We start from the raw sequence: 21,393 nt of genomic DNA, 5'->3' as shown, positions 1-21,393 counted from the left end.
TCTAAAGATAGAGTTTATGATGCCTTTGTTAATTTTCAGAATTATGTTACTAATCATTTCAATGCTAAAATTAAGGTACTAAGATCGGATAATGGAGGAGAATACACGAGTCACAAACTTAAAGAACACTTAGCAAAACACGGCATACTACAACGAACAAGCTGCCCATATACGCCTCAACAAAATGGAGTGGCAGAAAGGAAGAATCGACACCTTATGGAGGTTGCCCGGTCGATGATGTTCCACACAAATGTCACCAAGAGGTTTTGGGGAGATGCTGTGATGATGGCGTGTTACTTGATCAATAGAACACCAACAAAAGTCCTACAAGAATTGTCACCTTATGAGGTATTAAACAAAACTAAACCTTCGTTGGATCACTTACGTGTGTTCGGTTGTGTTTGTTTTGTCTTGATACCAGGTGAACAAAGAAGCAAACTTGACGCCAAAAGCATCAAATGTATGGTTCCCGGGTACTCAACAAGCCAAAAGGGGTACAACTGTTATGATCCAACCAACGGCCGTACGCTTATATCTCGGGATGTGAAATTTATAGAAGGTCTTGGGTACTACCAAAAGAAGGATTGGGAAAGCTTGAAAGACTTATGGACCGTGCAGCCAACTTACGTCACCTCCTTGATCATCTTGGCATTACTACACAATCCTCTCAAATGGAACCAAGGGAGGCTAATCACCAAAATACTTTGACATCATCGGCACCTAGGGGAACACCACCTGACGTTAGTGATCACACACCACCACCCATGGAAGATCTCACCGAGCGCGTGACAACAAGCAACGAAGACGTACAAACAGAGCCAATGGTCCTTGATAATGATGGTGAGGATGACAACGATGACGGTGTGACACTTGGCTCTCCTATCTCCCAACCAGTCCAGCCTAGGAGAAGTGAATGCCTTAAGACAACCCAGCCTAGGCGAAGCGAACGCCTTAAGACAATCAAGCGGGTTTATTACAACAATCAAGCTGTCGCTCATCCTATTCAGGCTGTGTGTTTGCTTTCCCTACTACCACCAGATCATGCGGCGTTTCTTGAGAAAGTGGATGACCATTTCATTCCCCAAACTTATGATGAAGCAAAAGAACATCAAGTTTGGATCGATGCGGTGGCCGATGAGACGGGCGCTATGGTCCGGAACCATACTTGGGACGAGGCTGACCTGCCGAAAGGGAAGAAGGCAGTAAGTTCCAAATGGGTCTTTACTATCAAATTCCAGAGCAATGGAGACATCGAACGACACAAAGCTCGCCTTGTAGCACGTGGGTTCACTCAAACGTACGGTGCTGATTACACGGACACCTTTGCTCTGGTCGCTAAACTCCACACTGTTCGAGTGGTGCTTTCACTGGCCAAGAACCTGTCTTGGGATCTTTGGCAAATGGACGTTAAGAACGCCTTCCTTCAGGGGGAGCTTGATGAAGAAGTCTACATGTATCCCCCACCTTTTCTCGAAGATACGGTGGCTCCGGGAAAGGTTCTCCATCTTCGCAAGGCTATCTATGGTTTGAAGCAGTCTCCCCGAGCCTGGTATCACAAGCTGAGCTCAACGCTTAAATCCCATGGCTTCAAGCGATCGGAACCTGACCACACTCTCTTCACACATCACACCTCTAGTGGTATTGTGGTATTCCCTATCTATGTCGATGATATTATCATCTCCAGTGATGACAAGGACGGTATACAAAACACCAAAGCTTTTCTCCACTCTACTTTTTATATTAAAGACATTGGTGAGCTCAAATACTTTCTTGGTATTGAAATATACTGCTCTTCGGAGGGTTTATTTCTCTGTCAAAGAAAGTATGCTCTTGATCTTTTAAGTGAGACATATAAACTTGGTGTGAAATCGGCACCTACACCGCTTGAAGAAGGCTACCAGGCCAAGCGAAAGGGGGAGCACAAGCAGAACCAAGATAATGATGCTCCACTTGATCCATTGCATGCACCATATGAAAATGTGACAAGATATCGGCGTTTGGTAGGTAAGTTGATCTACCTCACCATTACACGACCTGACTTATGTTATGCTGTGAATCAGGTGAGTTAATTTATGAAAGCACCAACCAAGTACCATTGGAGTATGGTGGAATGCATCTTAAGCTATCTCAAGGGGACCCCGGGCCAAGACATTTGGATGGGAAATAATGCAAATACCGAGATCGTAGGATATTGTGATGCGGACTATGCTGGTGATACGCTGGATAGACGATCTACCACATGGTATTGTACGTATATTGGAGGCAACTTAGTCACATGGAAGTCCAAGAAACAAAAGGTGGTGTCATGTTCTAGTGCTGAAGCCGAATATAGAGCCATGAGGAAACTAACTAACGAGCTGACATGGCTTAAGGCTCTCCTCAAAGACCTTGGCATTAAGTCAAAGAAGCCAATCATCATGCATTGTGACAACGATGCGGCAATTCATATCGCCACCAACCCGGTCTTCCACGAGAGAACTAAGCATATTGAAGGAGACAACCACAAGGTTCGAGAGAATATTGAAGAAGATGTAACACTTCCGTGCTACTCTCCAAGTGAAGATCAACTGGCAGACATCTTCACTAAGGCTGCATGTCCGAAGGTTTGCGAACATATTCATGGCAAACTTGGGCTTGTAGACCTCACACGCCCATGATTGACTCCTCTAACACATGGACATCACACTCTTTTTCCCTTAACATAGTTTTGTCCCATGAGGTTTTCTATGTTAAGTTTTTTAATGAGGTGATGCTTCATGTGTTCCAAGCTTAGCCATTTCATTCGGCTAAGCTTGAGGGGGAGTATTGATCATGAATCACCGGGGGACTTAGTCGTGTCCGTACATTCGTCTGTACAGTGTTTGATAAGGCCGAGTTCTATCAAGACATATGGAAGAGAGTAGAGGCCTGGTCGTCTAAGGCCCATGAGAAGGATCTAGAATCCCTATTGTAGCCGTTAGAAGATATGGGGGAACATAGTCACGGGTTGGATTCGTCCTAGGAGACTATGACCGGTCACTATCACCATTGGGATCACCCCTCTCTCTCTCTTTATGTCTCTATCACCTAGTTGTCGATTCAAAGGAGTGTAGCCCTAGTTTGTTCTCCTATTTAAAGAGTGTTGCCGACATTGTAAAACAACAGATTAATGGAATTCTATTCTACCATTATTCTCTTTGTTCTTCACTCGCTTCACTCCCTTCACTCGCACATTTCTATCTTTACTTCCGCTTAAACTAACAGATCTCACCAAAAACCACCAAGAACTAGCCAAAAACTCCCAAGAACACTCTCTAACGCTTTCTCTCCTTTTTCTCTCTTTTTCTGACTAAACGGCAAACCCCAAAACACAAAAACTCTTGACTTCCCTTTAAATACGTTGGTTTTGGAACCAATTAAATCAAACAACCCGAAATGGACAATTTAAATGAATCTGGTCGAACGAGAAGAGCTGGTGTCGATCGACACCCATCCCCAAATCACACTAATTGGTTCGCGGGTGTTACAATTCTCCCCCACCAACAAGGATTTGTCCTCGAATCCCGCAGCACCATCCATCCACCAAAGACCTCCGTGCCACCGTCAACACGGCCCGCACGTCCTCCGGCCGGACAGAACACCGTCAGCCAAGTTCTCTCGTGCCACTGTCGCAACAACACCGACTGAACTCTTGAGGTCTCCGTCTAGTAAATATACTCACATCCTAGACGTTATTTGCTCACAACTCAGTGCTCCCCCCATTCGCGGTCGCAACTAACAAATCATGCCGGCTCGCTATCAGGCTAACCACCTTAAGCTACGACATCCAGGAAGTCACTCACACTCACTCCCCCCGTTCTCAGGTCACAACCCTTGAGACATACCGGCTCACTGCCTAGCCGCGGCTCACAGCTACGGTATCCAGGGAGTCTCAAAATCCCGCTCTTGGGTCGTCACCCTAAAGCAAACTCTCGGATCGTCATCCAAAGCAAACATACGACTCCCACTCTCTAGCCACAAAGTCCTTCGAGCTATCGGTATCACATGATTTGGGCCCTCACAGCCTTGAGCAAACAAGTCTTATGTCATCGGGTATCTCCCAACTAGATCTACCTCGACACTTTCCATTTCTGGAAACTTCTATTTTTAGAAACTTTCCTCTTTTAGCAGTGCGCCTTCACGGAAACTCATATCCCAAACATCACCTCATCTTGGTAATTAGTCGCACAACCAACCACCGCTAAGCGACCAAGTATCAAGAGAGATGGGCTGGAATACTCCATTCCCGCTCCAGCCATGGATTACAACTGGGACCAGGCTAGACAAGCTCAGTCGTGGCCTGCTTCTCAAACAACTTCTTGAACCTTGCCTTCATCCTCGCCTCCGACTCCCAAGTCTGCTCCTCCACACCATCACAGTCCCATAGGACTCTCATTTAAGGAATCTTCTTCCTCCGAAGTTCCTTGACTCTCTTCTCCAGCACCCTCAACGGTCTCGCCTCCAAGGTCATGTTGGGCTGAAGATCCTCCAGTATCTTAGGAAACAACCGATCACCCTCGTGAAGACACTTCCTCAGCATTGACACATGAAACAACTTGTGGAACTTACGCATAACCTCAGGCAACTCCAGCCTGTATACCACTGGTCCCACCCGCTCAACCACTCTGAACGGACCCATGTATCTCGGACTCAACTTAGTCTCTGTCAATGACCTGTTCGGACCCTGCAACATGGCCATCTTGAGGTACACTCTCTCACCCACTTGAAACTCAAGATTCTTCCTCCTCTTATCAGCATAACTCTTCTGCCGATCATGAGCCTCCTTCATGTTCAGCCTCAGAACCCCGAATCTTCTCTGAGGTCTTCTGAAAAAAATTCGCACCATAAATGCTCCTATCCCTCACCTGAGTCCAGCATAACGGTGTATGACACGGCCTCCCATACAATGCCTCATAAGGAGCCATCCCAATACTCGCCTGGTAGCTGTTGTTGTAAGCAAACTCCGCCAAACTCAAATGGTCTGCCCAATGGCCACCCCAATCCAGCACTCACATCCTTAGGGCATGTTTATAGGGGGATCAGGTGAGGGTGTTCTTAGAGGAGAAATATTGTAAAAATATTGTAAGATCAGGTCTTAAGAACTTTTGTTAAGAAATTAGTTATTGGGAGAACAGGTATAAGATCTTAAGATTTAATAATATAATATTTTTATAGAAATTTAAAAATGTTTAATAAATACAAAGATTAATGTTTAATAAATAATTTAAGAATGTTTAAAACTATTTAATAATATAATGTTTATTAATATTCTTATTAAACATATTACAATTATAAAAATTTAGAAAATAACATTTTAATTGCAAACTTATAAAACTTTTATTAAAATTAAAAAAAACAAACATATTACTTAATTATTTAAAGAAGACAAACATTTTATTTAATTAATACAAATGACCAAATTTATTCCAAATATTCTCAATCAAATCCTCCTTTAATTTGCGATGTGCTTGTTTATCACGAATTAATGTATGGCCATCACCTAAACCTTCAAGATTTGAAGACATAGTTACTGAAAAGGTAAGATCCGGAGTAGTTCCAGTTCCATCTTCTTGTTGGAATTCTTGTTCGTCATAGAGTGTGTATGATTCTCGTTCATCTTCGACAATCATATTATACAGTATGAGACATGCTCTCATTATATATGCAATTTTACCCTTTGACCAAAAAAGAGTTGGATTTTTAATCATGGCGAATCAAGATTGCAAGACTCCAAATGCACGCTCAACATCTTTTCGTGCACCTTCTTGTTTTTGTGCAAATAAACGATGTTTTGGATGTTGTGGTTGTGGGATGGATTTAACAAATGTCGCCCACTCCGGGTAAATACCATCCGTCAGATAGTAAGCCAAATTATACTCATTTCCGTTGACATAGTACGTAACTTCGGGAGCTCGACCGTAAATAATGTCATTAAATACTGGTGACTGATCAAGGACATTTAAATCGTTACAAGTACCTGGAGCTCCAAAAAATGCGTGCCATATCCAGAGATCTTGTGAAGCTACTGCCTCCAAAACAATTGTTGGCTTATCGGTGCCTCTTGAATACATTCCTTTCCAAGCGGTTGGGCAATTTTTCCACTGCCAGTGCATACAGTCAATGCTTCCAACCATCCCGGGAAAACCCCTCTGTTCTCCATAAAATAGTAGCCTTTGAAGATCCTCTGGTGTTGGTCGGCGTAGGTATTCAGTACCAAACAAGTCAACTATCCCGACGACAAAATGTTCCAAACATTTACGAGCAGTACAAGCAGCAAGACGTATGTATTCGTCAACCGAGTCCGTCGCAGTCCCATATGCTAATAGTCGAATTGCTGCAGTACATTGTTGTAGGGGTGATAGACCATTCTGGAAGGTTGCATCCTTTTTTGGCTTAAAATATGGAACGTCTTCACTGATACGATTCACAATACGCAAGAACAACGGCTTGTTCATTCGAAACCGTCGCCGGAAGTGGTGAGCATTGTAATTGGGATTATCAGAAAAATAATCGTTCCACAAACGTTCATGCCCTTCTTCTCGTTTTCTATCAATATATTCACGTGGTTTCCTTTCCACTGGAATTTCCTCTTCAACAGCTTCAAATTGGTTACTAAATTGCTCTTGAAAGTATTGGTTTAAACTATCATTATTGGGATCATAATGATAGTGAAATTTGTTGGAAGAAGATGTCATAGCAATGAAGAAAAGAAAGAAATATTTGTTTTGGGTGAGAAGGAAATGATAGTTTTTTAAGAAAAGAAATATTTGTTTTGGGTGAGAAGGAAATTTGTGTTTGATGAAAGAAAGAAATATTTGAGTTTGGTGAGAGAAGGAAATGTTTGAGTTTTGTTTATAGAAACAAATGTTTGTTTTGTTGGGAGAAATGTTTGTTTTTGATCTTGTAAAACCTTGTGCTCTTCTCATATATATAGAGTGATCAAAGTATATAGAGTGATCAAAGGCAAATTCCAAACTAAACATCATGGGTTCACGAAAGAGTATATCACGGGTTCACCAAACTAAACATATCAACCTAGCCTAAACAAAATTCCAAACAAAACATCACGGGTTCATAATTCGAAAAGAAACAACAACAACCAACATCACGGGTTGCAACTAAACAACAAACAACCAAACATCTTTTCAAGACCATACGAAAGCAACAAAAACCCAATTATCCAACACAATAATTTACTTGAGCTGGTTCACTTTGTCCGTCAGTTGGATCACTCGGTCCTTGAGCTGGATCACTTGATCTTTGAGCTGTATCACAAGTACCTTGAGCTGGATCATTTGGTCGTTGAGCTGGATCACTTGGTCCTTGAGTTGGATCACTTCGTCCTTGGGTTGAGCATCATGGTTCGACAGACTAGGTAGTGGACCAGCTTCACGGTTCGATGGTTGCGGTTCATAGTAAGCGGTCTCAGCCTCATCTTCTGTATCAGAACTATAGTTTAAGGGGCTGTTTATGCCCTCGTCATAGTCAGAGAACATGTCTTCCTCAACCTGAAACCAAAACATATACATTCGACATGAGATTAGAAACCAAAACAAACCAAAACATTCGACATTCATTAGAAACCGAAACATATATTTAAGTTTCTGAAAACACATAAACATATATAACCCGAGTTAAACATAAACATAAACATCAATTAAATATAAGCCGATTCATTAAAAACATCAAATAAAACTAAACTTCAGAGAGTGTTTCCATAAACATAAAGAAGCATAAACCCTAAAGCTAAAACAATTCAGCCATTAGCTTCTTCTTTAGAGCTTTTTCATCTTCATCTAGCGTTTCTTTCTTGGCGATGAGAGTGTCAAGAATGGACATCTTTTGAAGTTCTTTCATGCCCTCTAAGTGCTTCTTTTTGATCTCCCACATTTGACAAAACTCTGTAGTTGGTGCAGCCTTCTCTTTATCTTTGTTCCTTGATTTTTTCATTGCCTTTATTCCAGCAGGCCTGCTCTCGAGCTCACCCACAACAGACCCTGAAGATGGTGCAGCCTCATCCGCTTTTCTTTTTGAAGAGGTGGTTGTCTTTGGAGTGGGGTTCATAGGCTCTAAATTAATCCATTTCTGTTCATAGCGAAGCACATTCCAAGCATACTCCAAACCAAACTTCTTCTTGTACAGTTTCGTGTATAGTTGGTGAGCATTATGCAGAATATCCACATCATTCATGCCACTAGCTTTCTCACCCTTTGCCTCTGCGTATGCTCCACAGAATTTACTGACTTCCTTGCTGATTTTTTGCCATCGTTGTCTACAATGATCAGGGAGCCTTGGTTCACCACCACCAAGGACATGATCACTTGTTGCATAATAATAACCAATGCGCTTCCAGAAGGACCCATATGGTTCATCATTCCCAACAATCCCATCCTTAGATGTGTTTAACCAGGCGCTTATTAGGACTAAGTCATCTTGTGCGTACCATATCCTTCTCTCCCTACGCTGTTCTGCTGTCTCTTCTGTTTGACTAAGAGGTTGACTCGGGTGTGAACTAGTTTGTGAACTAAAAGAAGGGATTTGAGAGGAACCAAGGTTTACATTTGGAGCAAAGCTATCGTATGGGAAGTTTAGAAGACTAAAGTAGGATTGAGACTGACTATTAGGAATATTATTTGATTCCATAGAAAGCAGATTTAGAACGGAAGAAGGTTTGGAAGAGAGATTATTGGAAAGTCCTAATAGATTGGTAAGAAAGAAGGAAATGAGATTGGATAATATAGAGAAGTTAAGAAGATCATTTAATTCAAAGTTTTGTGTTGTTAGAGAATTTTAATTCATAGTAACCATTACCTACTTCAGTCAAATCAGAAATAAATAAAGGACATTTAGTGTTTTAAATAATAGACCATCGCAATCACAACTAAACAACTAACATAGACCATCGCAATTTACAACTATAGTCTACACTATCACAACTAAACAACAAACATAGACCATCGCAATCACCATCACAATAACCAAGCAAACAACACTTTAAAGGCAACTACAATCACTTAAAATTTCTTAATAATCAGTTACTACACAACTAAAGTTCAGTTTCGTTACAATCATAACTAAAGTTCAGTTTTGTTTACGCGTAACCAATAAGGGGAGAGAAAGAGATATCGAGTACACCAGAAAAATAGAGAGAGAGACGTTATGTGGGTATTGTTGTAAATGTTTGGTCAGAGTATATATTTAGAGAGTGACGTTAGCCAAAGAAATGAGGAGAGCTGTGTGAGAACGAGAAAGAAAAGTGAACGAGAACGAGAAAGGGACTTTGGCCAAAGGAAATCATCCTATCAGTTACATAATCAACTACCTTAAATGGAATTTATGTGTAAATGAGCATGAAAAGTGAACCAGTTTTTGAAGTTAACAAACCATTCAACTTAGACACAAACAAACATTTTTTTTAAACCATTTTTTGAAACCAGTTAACCTTTTACTTGCGAGTAAACAAACAAAAAATGGTTTAACCAATTTAAGGAACTCAGACACAAACAAACAAACGACCAAACCATTTTTTGAAGTTAACAAACAAACAATTCATAATAAGCTACAAACCATTACTCAGACACAAACAAACCATTTGAATTACCTTTCACTTGCGAGTAAGGAATGTTGTTGATGGTAGTCCGATTTATTTTGCCCTCCTTAACCTCACCTACATGCCTCATAAACAAACCAAAAACAAGAGTTAAAACAGAGGAGACAGAGGAGACAGAGGAGACAGAGGACAAAAACGATTACAATTCACTCATACAAATCTATTATAGGGTTTATTTTCAATACAACACACCAAAGGCATAAAATCATAACCCTAAATCGAAACCCTAAATCGAAACCCTCAATCAAAACCCTCAATCGAAACCCTAAATCAAAACCCTAAATCGAAACCCTAAATCAAAACCCTAAATCGACACCTAATTCAGAGATGAGATTAGGTTTAAATCGCCGGAGCTTACCTTGTCTATAAAGCCGGAGGAGACAGAGGAGATAGAGGAGACAGAGAAGACGAGGAGGCGAAGAGATCGGTTGACTTGGCGAGACAAAAGAGACAGTGGAGACGACGAGATCGATGGACACGAGGAGACGAGGAGAAGAAGAGACGAAGAGATCGGTTGAATTGGTTTTTTAATGGCCGGAACACACCGGAATCGGAGAAGAAGAAATCTCTCGGCGTTTCGCCTTTCGGGAGAGAAGAAGAAGAAAACCCGATTTCCAGAATGAAAAAAATGAAAATGAAACGAAGTAAAAAAATTGATTTGGGAATAAAATTCTCGTCCAATCAGAGTGAGCCACATCTCCGAGGATCAGGCCCAAGAACTGATCCCAAATAAGATCAAAAGGCCTGATCTAAAGGCCACTATTCATTAAATCTGATCTTTTAAAGCCCTAAGATCACACCATCAGTTATCCCGATAAACATGGCCTTAGTAAATCCTCCAAAGTCTGGATCGTCCTCTCCGACTGACCGTCCGTCTGAGGATGATATGCTGTACTCATATGCACTTTTGTGCCCATCTCTACCTGAAACGCCCTCCAGAACACCGAAGTGAACTTGGAATCTCTATCAGACACAATATTGGCAGGCACACCATGCAATCTGACTATCTCCCTCACATACTTCTTAGCCAAACCGCTGCTCTATCAGTTTTCTTGATGGCCAGAAAATTTGCAGACTTAGACAAACGGTCCACAATGACCCAAATTGCATCAAACGTCCTCGACACAGGCAATCCCACCACGGAATCCATCGTGATCATATCCCACTTCCACTCTTGAATGGACAAACTCTGCAACAATCCACCAGGAACCTGATGCTCAGCGTTCACTAGCTGGCAAGTGTCACACTTCGCAACCCAGTCGGCTACATCCTTCTTCATCCCGACCCAGTGATAATACCGCTTGAGGTCACGGTACATCTTAGTCGCTCCTGGATGAATAGAGAACTTACTCGAATGAGCCTCTCTCAGTATCTCTTGCCTCAGCTCCTCACCTTTTTGCACACAGACCAGAACATGTACAAGGATAGTCCCATTAGCAGAGACCTGATACTCTGAACCTGCAGCCTTAGAGGCATTCACCAGCCCCTCATCACTCTCCTGAGCTAACCGCACTCTGCTCAACAAGTCCGCTCGATCAGCTGCCTCCAAACCCAAAGGCTCTTGTGAGATAGCATGAAATCCATCTTGATCATGTCCCACTTCCACTCTAGAATGGGCAAACTCTTCAACAAGCCGCCCGGAACCTGATGCTCAGCCTTCACTGGCTGGCAGACATCGCACCTCGCGACCCAACTAGCTACATCCTTTTTCATCCCGACCCAGTGATAGTACCGCTTAAGTTCATAGTACATCTTGGTTGCCCCTGGATGAATAGATAACATGCTCGCATGAGCCTCCCTCAGGATCTCCTACCTCAAATCCTTATCCTTAGGCAAGCAGATCCGACCGTGCACAAGTATGGTACCATTGGCAGAGACCTAATACTCTGAATCCACATCTCTAGAGGTATTCACCAGCCCCACATCCTTCTCTTGAGCCAACCACACTCTGCTCGATCAGCCGCCTCCAAACCTAACGGCTCCTAAGAGACAAAACACAACCTCAATGCATTAATCTCTCCTACCAAAGACTCTATGTCCTGTTCTTGAGCCGAATCTCCCTGCTTCCGACTCAGAGCATCTGCAACCAAGTTAGCCTTACCAAGGTGATAGGCTATCTCCAGATCATAATCCGGTACCAGCTCCATCCATCACCTCTGCCTCTAATTCAGTCCAGACTGAGTGAATAAATATTTCAGGCTCTTATTGTAATGCCCGTAACCCAGAAACTGTTTGTGTGCTTGGTGTCAAGCAACACCAAGGGGGTGTCGGTCGACAATAGCAATATTTTGGGTTAGACGGTTAGTTTCATCTCTGGTTATAGGGCGGTTTAGTGTGGTTTGAAGGGAACCCTAAACCTTCCCTATAAAAGGAGAACGCCTCTCTTTCTTTAGGGGTTCCCTTCCCAGCCGTTTTCCTGCCCTAGAGAAGAGAAGAGAGATTTGGGTATCTCTCGATGTTATGGAGGTGAGGAGATGGTTTTGGCGATGGGAATGAAGGGCAGTGGAGATGTTGTGGCGTGGACGAGGAGGGGGAAGCACTGCTAGTGGTGAGATGTTGCTCCTTCCTCAGATTTCGTCCCTAATCCAAGGTAAGTTGTTGATGTTAGGCTTATCTAGAGTTTTGGGATGATTGTGGTGGATTTGTGATGGGTAAGATGGGTTGAGAAGAATCCAAGGGTTATTTTTATGGTTGTTGTCCTTGTGAATACGTTGGGTATGTGCTTAATCGTTGGGAAAAGAGTATTGTTTATGGAGTTAGGTTTTGGTGGCCGAGAGGCGCTTGAAATCGACTAAGGGTCGACACCAACACTTACATACGAACAGCGCGGACTGGTCCGAGATGACTACTTCAGGAAAACGTTTGGAGGATGAAACATAGTCCGATTTGGCTGAAATTTGGTGGGGAGATTTGTGGTTCTATAAGATTCATATCCAACGGTGGATTTGTGGAATGAACAGTTAGTTTATGAATTATCCAAAGGTTAACATAGACATTTTCCCTAGACGTGATGTGGCAATGTTGGGGTGTCGAGCGACACCAAAGTGGTGTCAGTTGACACCAGCATGTTCTTGTGTGTTTGAGTCATAGGAGAACGGCTGGAGTTAGGTTTGGATAAGGAGAGATCGACGAAAGTGATGTCATGGGCGTCGGTGTCGACCGACACTTGGAGAGTGCCGTTCGACACCATGTGTGTTGGATCACAAGTGGTGCGATGGGTGATGATTGACACCAGGTGGAGTTGCTGATCGACACTGGAGGAGTTGATGTTGAATTGGAGTATTGTGGGAAATTGTTGTTCATGACTGGATGGAATCAAATATTCTAGCCCACCTCTTTTATTACTCGGTCGCTAAGGGTGGTTGGTTGTGTGTATCAATAACTAGAAGAGATGGGATTTGGTGTATTTGTGGGAGTTTTTGTACGGAGCGATTTCTACGCCGGTTGTCTCGTCAGAATTTTGGGGTTCCGATGAGAATGTTTCACGTGGATACTGTGTGAGGATTGGGAATTTGGGTGCAGTCGTTTCGATTGGTATTAGAGCGTATACGGTTGTAGGACTTGTTCTAGGATGGAAATAGACTTGTCTAGGTCGTTTAGACGAGGTAAGTGCTAAGGAAAAACATATAAGTGTTGTTGAGATACTTGATCTGAGAACGATCGAGTATGAAGTTTGTTCGGATAAGGTAATCCGAGAAAAGAGTTCCGAGAAGTTAAAATTGGAGACTAACTTCGTTGGAGATTATTTAATGCTAATGAGATTTGTGAAATTTTGAGTTAAGGCAATGGTTTCCGGAAAGTGTTTTGGTGAAACGTCTAGATAGATATCTAGTATTTCTAGTACATGAGGTGTGTACAAGTTGGTTGTAAATGTGAGTGGGGCAATGGAATGTCATGATGAGAACTGATTTGTGGTGAAATTTTGTAATGTTTAGATGGAGATCTAACATTCAAACTAATGATTTATGAAGTTCGAGGAACTTGCGCTATCGACAATGATATAGAGAGAATGTTCAGTCAAAACACAAACATTCTAGAGTCAGAATGGACAAGTGAGTCAAGATAAGGAAACCGTGAAATCAATGGAGTGTTTGATGGAAAAGACGGTGGTCTAGTGATTCTGTTAAGGACAAGTTGGTCTGGAATCTGAGACTGAGAGTTTTACTGCAAAATGGTAAAGGCAAATGAGTTATCAGCAAGTGAAGTGGGGGAGACTTCACAGGAGATGTGTGGACAGAGATTTATAGTTGATGATCTTACATCATCGGATCATCTGGAACGAAGTAGTCAGACTGAGTAATTTGTATATGGACTATGGGACTAGTCAGAGAATGTGAATGGGTTAATTGGAACAAGTAGTATAAGTATGGCTGGAGAGTTAAGATCAAAGAAGGCAAGAGATTGGAAGGGAGGTGTTCTTGCTAAAGACTTGTTTGATGAACAAGAGACTTCTCAGAAGTACTTATGACTATGATGACTATTCAACATGTCTGGGGGTCGGGTACCCGCCAAGGTTTTCTGAAAGTTGGAAAATTTGCTCAGAATCTTGGAAAATCATGCTTGACGGGATTGCATTGACGAGAACTAAGAGAGCTCGCCGTGATGGTTCTGTTATGTCGGCTACGAGAACTTAGAGAGTTCGTTGAGATGTGGATGTTTTCTGCGCAAACTTGGGGAATTCGCTAAAGACACGTCTATGGTAGACTGTTGGTAAGTTTTGAGTGCAAGTACGACATGGTGATGTTGTACATGAGGCACATGAGGTTGAGAGAGTTTAACCTCAAATATGGTTATGTGGTTGTAAAAATGGAAAGTTCTATGTAGGAGTTAGAATTTTTCTATTCTTGGAGAGTACATGAATAAATATCCTAAATGGCGGAGTTGTTTGTTATAGTAAAAAATTAAAGATAAAGAATTCACTATCTGTTTGTAAACCAACTGGAATTTTATTAGACGTACACTACAAGAAAAACTGTTAATAGCCACAATCAAGCTTCAAAAAATTCTTGACTACAATAATTTAGCCACGGAATAGACACAACCTTGAGATGAAGCAATTCATAGCTAATTAGTGGCAATGTTGTGGCTAATTAGCCACAAAAAAATTTTGTGACTAACTGTGGCAATTTTCAACAACTAGCCACAATAAAATTAATGGCCCAATAGCCAGGCAAAATTAATATACATTTCGTGGCCCATATAGCCACAAGTTTGAGTTGAGGAGATTTATAGCCTGTTTCCACAAAAGTGCTGGAGAAGCATGGAAGCATTTCCAAAAGGTATATCCTGAATTTGCTTCAGAGAGTCGTAATATTTATCTAGGCTTATCGACGGATGGTTTTAATCCTATTGGTATGCACGGGAATGCACATTCGGTTTGGCCTGTCATAGTGACACCATACAATTTACCCCCTGGGATGTGCATGAAGAGAGAATACTTCTTTTTGTCGGTATTAGTTCTAGGGCCAAATCATCCAAAGAAAAGTCTGGATATTTATCTACAACCGTTGATCGAAGAATTACAGAACTTGTGGATAAACGGTGTAGATGCGTATGATGTCTCGAAGAAGCAAAATTTCAAGATGCGAGTTGCGTTGATGTGGACAATTAGCGATTTTCCGGCATATGGTATGCTTTCTGGGTGGACGACACATGGGAGGTTAGCTTGCCCTTATTGTCTAGAGGAGACAAAATCATTTTGGTTGCCAAATGGAAGAAAACATTGTTGGTTTGATTGCCACAGAATGTTTTTGCCGAAAGGGCATCCTTACAGGCGGAATGTCAAGGATTTCTTAAAAGGTAAAAAAATTGAAGATGATCCCCCACCATGGTTAAACGGTGAAGAAATCCTACATGAAAGGATAAACAGTATAGATGGGCTGTCAAAAACTGTTGATTGTGGAGGTAATGGACATGATAATCCATCTCGGAATATAGATGGTTATGGTGATTACCATAATTGGGTGAAAAAGAGTATCTTCTGGGAGTTACCGTATTGGGGAGATCTACTTCTGAGGCACAACCTTGATTTTATGCATATCGAGAAAAATTTCTTCGACAATCTCCTCAACACGGTGCTGAATGTTACAGGTAAGACCAAAGATAGTATCAAATCAAGGATGGATCTCCCGTCATTTTGCAAACGAGTGGACTTAGAGCTTACTGAAGATGGAAAAGCACCTGTTCCAATCTTCAGATTGACCAAGGAAGGCAAACAAAAGTTCTTGACGTGGATGAAGAAGGAGATTAAATTCCCAGATGGATATGCTTCGAAGTTTTCAAGTTGTGTTGACGTAAACAATTGGAAGATAAGCGGTCTAAAAAGTCATGATTGCCATGTCATCATGCAACGACTACTTCCAATTGCGTTTATAGAACTACTTCCGAAAAATATTCACACGGCAATTTCAGGTACAAATTAAATTAAAATTAAGTACTTTTATTTATTTTAATTAATTTTTGCATTTAAAAAAAAATAATTCTCTAAATATTTTGTCTAGATATTGCACTCTTCTTTCGTGATTTATCTGCAAAAACATTGAAGATCGAAGATGTTGCGATACTAAAAGAAAATATTGCGGTGAAGCTCTGCAACCTTGAAAAGCTATTTCCTCCGTCCTTTTTTAATGTGATGGAACATCTGCCTGTGCATCTTTCTGATGAAGCTGCTTTAAGCGGTCCCGTGCAATATAGATGGATGTATCCTTTTGAACGATACATATTTCATCTGAAGAAAAAAGTTAAAAACAAGGCACGTATTGGAGGTTCTATAGTTGCTCAATGTGTGAATGAGGAGATTGCTCACGTGACGGCCAATTATTTAATACCTCAGGAAAGTTTAGACCCCTCAGAAGATGCTAGTGTAATACGATTCACCTACAATTATCCAGGTGTTCCAGTCATATTTCAACAAGATGGACGAATCAGTGGAAAGTCCACAAAGGGATGGCTAACCGACGTTGATTATAATGTCCTCCAAACATTTTTATTACTCAATTGTGAAGAATTTGAGCCGTATGAAAGGTAAACTATCTTATTTATATTCATATTTTTTTTTTATATAAAATTCACAACTACATGTATCATATACATAAATATATGGTAACAGGATGTTTGAAGAATACATGACACTTAGCATACCAAATATTACTTCCAACGCAATGGCAAAAGCAAAAGAAAATCACTTTGCCAACTGGTGTAAAGACTACGTAAGTTTACTTATTTTAATATATATTTCTTTTACATTATTTAATTATATTTATACATAAATATTTATTGCTTTAATTAATTAATTATTAGATAGAGTTTAATTAAAAAAATATTAAATAAAATTATGATTATATATATATATATATTTATCTTATATTATATAATTATATGTGCAGATAAACGATGCTAGCGGGTCATATGAATTTCCGTTGTGGATGCTTGAATTTGTACAAGGACCTATGCATCAATTTACTTCTTGGCCTATGTATTATTCGAGGGGGTACCACTACCATACGTATAGCCATGGACAAAACAGGAAGACGATGAATTATGGTGTTTGTGTACGTGGAACAACAGAGAGAGAGAGTATTTTGGTTTAATTGAGGAGATATTCATGATTGAGTATCACGGCGCTGTTGGGCTAAAAGCCATTATATTTAAATGTCGATGGTTTGACAACAGACTTGGTCGAGGAATGAGAAGACATCCATCTGGTATTGTCGATGTTTGCCCACGTATGGATTACGAAAAGTATGATCCGTTCATATTACCAGAGCAATGTGATCAAGTATGTTACATTCCATATCCGAGATTCCAAGAGGGTTTCACGAAACTTTAGAAGTTGTTGATCAAATTGCATTACAAGAGGACAATCGTAACCATTTGGTAACAACTGCTGGTATTATACGAGTTGAAGCACATGCAATCGAAGATGGATCAGATGATGAGCCTTTACCGATGGATAATCCTAATGACGAATATGTTTCTGAAGATGATTTAGAAGACCAATGTGATGAATATGATTCAGAATACTATTCAGATTCAGAGTGAAAAATCGTATGATCGGTGACATATTGTAATATGAATCAGTTCTTAATTATTATGTCATATCTGAGTTATTGTTCGATCTATATATAAATTAGTTCTTACTTAGCATTCAATCTACATATTCATATAATAATATTAACTTTCATAACACTAATTTGGCATTTCACGAACTGAATGGCGGTGGATATTTGGCACCATTAAAAATTTCAACTCCCGGGTATATTTTAAAATTACTGTTTTTGCGAAAAAAATTGGGAACTTTCGAGTCCCGGGTAAATTTTGGCGTAATAAAAAAAGCACAACAGTGTAAAATTTACTAAAAACCCTACAAGTTACCCTTCTCATTTTATATAACTGAGACATCCGCCTCCATACTGTGAAGTGTGAAAGACCTAGATTTACCTTTTTCTTCTTAATTATTGCTCTCTCATTCTCTCACCGTGAAGGCTAGCAACCGCCGTCGTCTTCCAAGTCGTTTCCGCTTCTCCGTCTTACCACTGGTAAGTTGAATTTGGTGTTTGGTTTTGATGTTAGGTCGATTATCTTCACTTAATTGTAGGATCGATTAATCTTTGCAGATGAATCTTCGAGGCCCTTCTTCTTCACGTGGAACTAACCACAATCCAGGAGCTTTGAATGGAATGAGAATGCCTCCTGGAGCAACAAGATCTACTAATGCTCCTGCTGCTCGACATCCCTTGCCCAGCCTAGCTGCGGTTATGTCTGCGCCTGAGAGACGAAACATGCCTCATCTCCATCCACAAAGACTTAATGGTGGTTTATGTTAAGTATATTGTTTATGATGATATCATAAATTTTCTGTTTTTGGACGTAATTGTTAACTATAGCTTCTTTTCTTTATTACAGGTTTGATATTGACGATTGCATCCGGAGAGACATAGTGACGACATGGCAGTCAGAATTTTGGGGACCATGGTGGACTTTTAATATGGTCCCATTGAGAAAGAAAGATATCTGGTGGACTAGTTTTGTGGTATGGTATACATTTTCTTAAATGCATTTACAGAATGGGAATTGCATTTTTACTTATATTTACTTCTGATTGTTGTAGCAACAATACTACTGGGCTCATGAGCATCATGATATGGTTATTCATTGCTGGGAAGAGATGTTGAAAGCATCGATAGGCAACCTCATAAGCAAGAGGAGGAGAAACGGAAAGAAACCAGTTTACATTGGCTTGGCGGACTGGAAACTCATGCTAGATGCTTGGAATGAGGAGCCAGCAAAGAAGAGGAGCAAAACCAATTCGAACAACCGCCTTTCAGATCCAGATGGATTAGGCACTCACCGCCATGTTTCAGGAGCAAAAAAACATGCCCGAGTCGCATATGAGATGGTTTGTACTTTCATCTTATACATTAGATTTTTTTTTTTGTTTTTTTTTTTTCATATTACTAACATTGTTTGTTTCTCTTAGACACTCGAGGCTGGCGGAGTAGCACCACCCGCAACAGAGGTGGTCCGGAGGACTCACACCCGGAAAGATGGTACTTTCATTGATAAAAGAGCAGAGTCTTTGGTACAAGAGGCTCTTAATTTAGCTTCACAGCGATCATCTGGATCAAATAGTAATAGCTAGGGCGAGGCAAGCGCCACTGAACCCTCTCACCATGATCTCACTGCTGCTTATATAGAGGTAATGTTTCTACTTAATCCCTTTTTAATTCTTACTTGCACTATATCTCAGTTTAGATTTCCGAATGCTGTTACTTACTGCAACAATTATTAGCAGTCGTTATATCTTGTTTGGTGTGTACGTGGTTTTATGAATTTTATGTACATACTACATGTGTTTTTATAAATCTTATATTCTGTTATAAGCATGTGTATACGTGAAGGGTTACAAATATAATTTTGCGTATCTCTTTTTGTTGTTTTCTTTTGATTGTGCAATGTATTATGGCCTGCTAATTTTGTTAGAGTTGTAGTTGACTTTGGAGAATTATGTTTTTGCAGGTAGCAACCAACAACAAAGGACGAATCTATGGTCTTGGATCGATTCAATATCAAAATGCTAATCCAAACGAGTCAGCTGCAGCATCTCTTCGTCGAAACTTGGACATTGATATGCGGATGACTAAGATGGAGGAAAACATAAATGTAGTGAAGCAAGCTATGGCTGTCCTTTTACGTCTTAACGGAATAGACCCTGTTACACTTCAACCAACAAGTCAGCCTCCTTCTCGTGCTGAGGGAGCCTCATCTGCTGCAACTCCTAGTCGTTCCCACTCTGCTGTTGGTCCTGCACAAGAACCAGTTCATCCACCTAACCACACTTCTCCGATCAACCTAGCCGACATGACACCGCAATCTGTCGAAGGATTTGAATTTGAAGAACGTCATTAGTATTTCTGTACTTTGAAGAAACTTGAAACTATGTATTATGAATCTATCATCGGATGTATTTTGGCTGTGTCTTTTGAAACTAGGAACTTTGTTTTTTGAATGTATAATTATGATTATCATCGGATGTATTTTGGCGGCTCTAACTTTTAAGGTTATGAATATATATAATTATGATTATGGTTTTATTTTGAAATAATTAATTTAATTATGCAAATAAATTTTTGTAATAATTCTATTTTTTTTTTTGCCTCTGTTTTAGTTGTGGCTCTTTATGTCAACAAGTAACGGGCTTTTTGTATATGTGGCCACGACACAAATAATTAGTGTCTATGTGTGGCACTTAGTCACAAATACTTTGTGGCTGTTTATATTTGTGGCTGTTTATAGATATTAGCCACAAATACTTTGTGTCTATCTGTGTATATTAACTAGGGACACATAGTAACTAAATTGTGGCTAAATGATACACGACTCATGTCGATACAATTTGTGGCTACTATCTATGAAATCATTTGTGGCTAATCGTGGCCAATAGTAACAATGCCTGTAGTGGTTAATTGTAGCTATGAGAGACACAAATATTAACGTGGCGATTTTGTAGCTGATTTGCCACAAAATTGTTTGTGGTAAATTTGTGGCTAGCTGTCCACGTATAGCCACGAAACACAAATAGCTACAACCCTATAGCCACAAAAATATCTTATGACTTTCCCTTGCTATGGATTGAATAGCCACAAAATATAGACCATAGTTGCAAAATTATTTCTGGCTAAAGACAGATTTTCTTGTAGTGGTATCTCACTTTTTATGCTTTCTTTTTCAGTTATTTATTTATCTGCAATCTTCTCTATTACAACAGAAAAGTAAATTAAAAAAGAAAAAATGAGATATACGTAAATTGTATAAAAGATGAGTTTGAAAATTTTGTGTTACATAAAAACAGTTGCCAAACTTACTTAAACTGACTCAAATATTTGATATTAAAGATAATCATCGTTTGTTAAAATGATGCTAAAATACTTAACGCTATACATTATTATGACAATTTTTAAACTGATGGTGTTTTATTTGAAGTTGGTTTAGTATTAAAATTTAAGGTCAATAACAACCAACGTTAACCACCTTTTTTGTATTGTGTTGAGATTGGTATTTCTGATTCAATTCTGGGTTGATGATGGTTTGGTTCTAAACCGGAGATTTATGAGTTAATTTAGTGGTTATCTCTGGTTTGTGAATTGTTGATTAAACCAGAGAGGAGAAGATCAGAGTAAAGTCTCTAACTGTAGTGGAGGGTTTGCTTAAATACTGAAACGTTGTGTTTCTTAAGTTTTAGTCTTCTTCTTCAATCTTATTACGTT

The 21,393-nt window shown here is 40.2% G+C and overlaps 2 pseudogenes across 1 annotated transcript; both read left to right on the top strand.

Annotated features, from left to right (window-relative positions):
* LOC147930896 (uncharacterized) overlaps positions 1 to 17,668 on the top strand; it is a 103,399-nt pseudogene extending 85,731 nt beyond the window's left edge.
* A 375-nt stretch (positions 17,669 to 18,043) lies between these two features.
* LOC147930895 (uncharacterized) lies at positions 18,044 to 20,035 on the top strand (annotated as a pseudogene). The gene is made up of 6 exons (XR_015573695.1): positions 18,044 to 18,165; positions 18,244 to 18,448; positions 18,532 to 18,659; positions 18,738 to 19,025; positions 19,107 to 19,325; positions 19,646 to 20,035. The product of XR_015573695.1 is annotated as an uncharacterized LOC147930895 (transcript).
* Positions 20,036 to 21,393: the final 1,358 nt, after the last annotated feature.

The sequence above is a fragment of the Camelina sativa genome, chromosome 12 (assembly GCF_030686135.1).
Source record: "Camelina sativa cultivar CO46 ecotype springtype chromosome 12, ASM3068613v1".
Lineage (NCBI taxonomy): Eukaryota > Viridiplantae > Streptophyta > Magnoliopsida > Brassicales > Brassicaceae > Camelina > Camelina sativa.
Note: the sequence above shows the minus strand (reverse complement) of the source record. Positions and strands in the feature narration are given on the sequence as shown.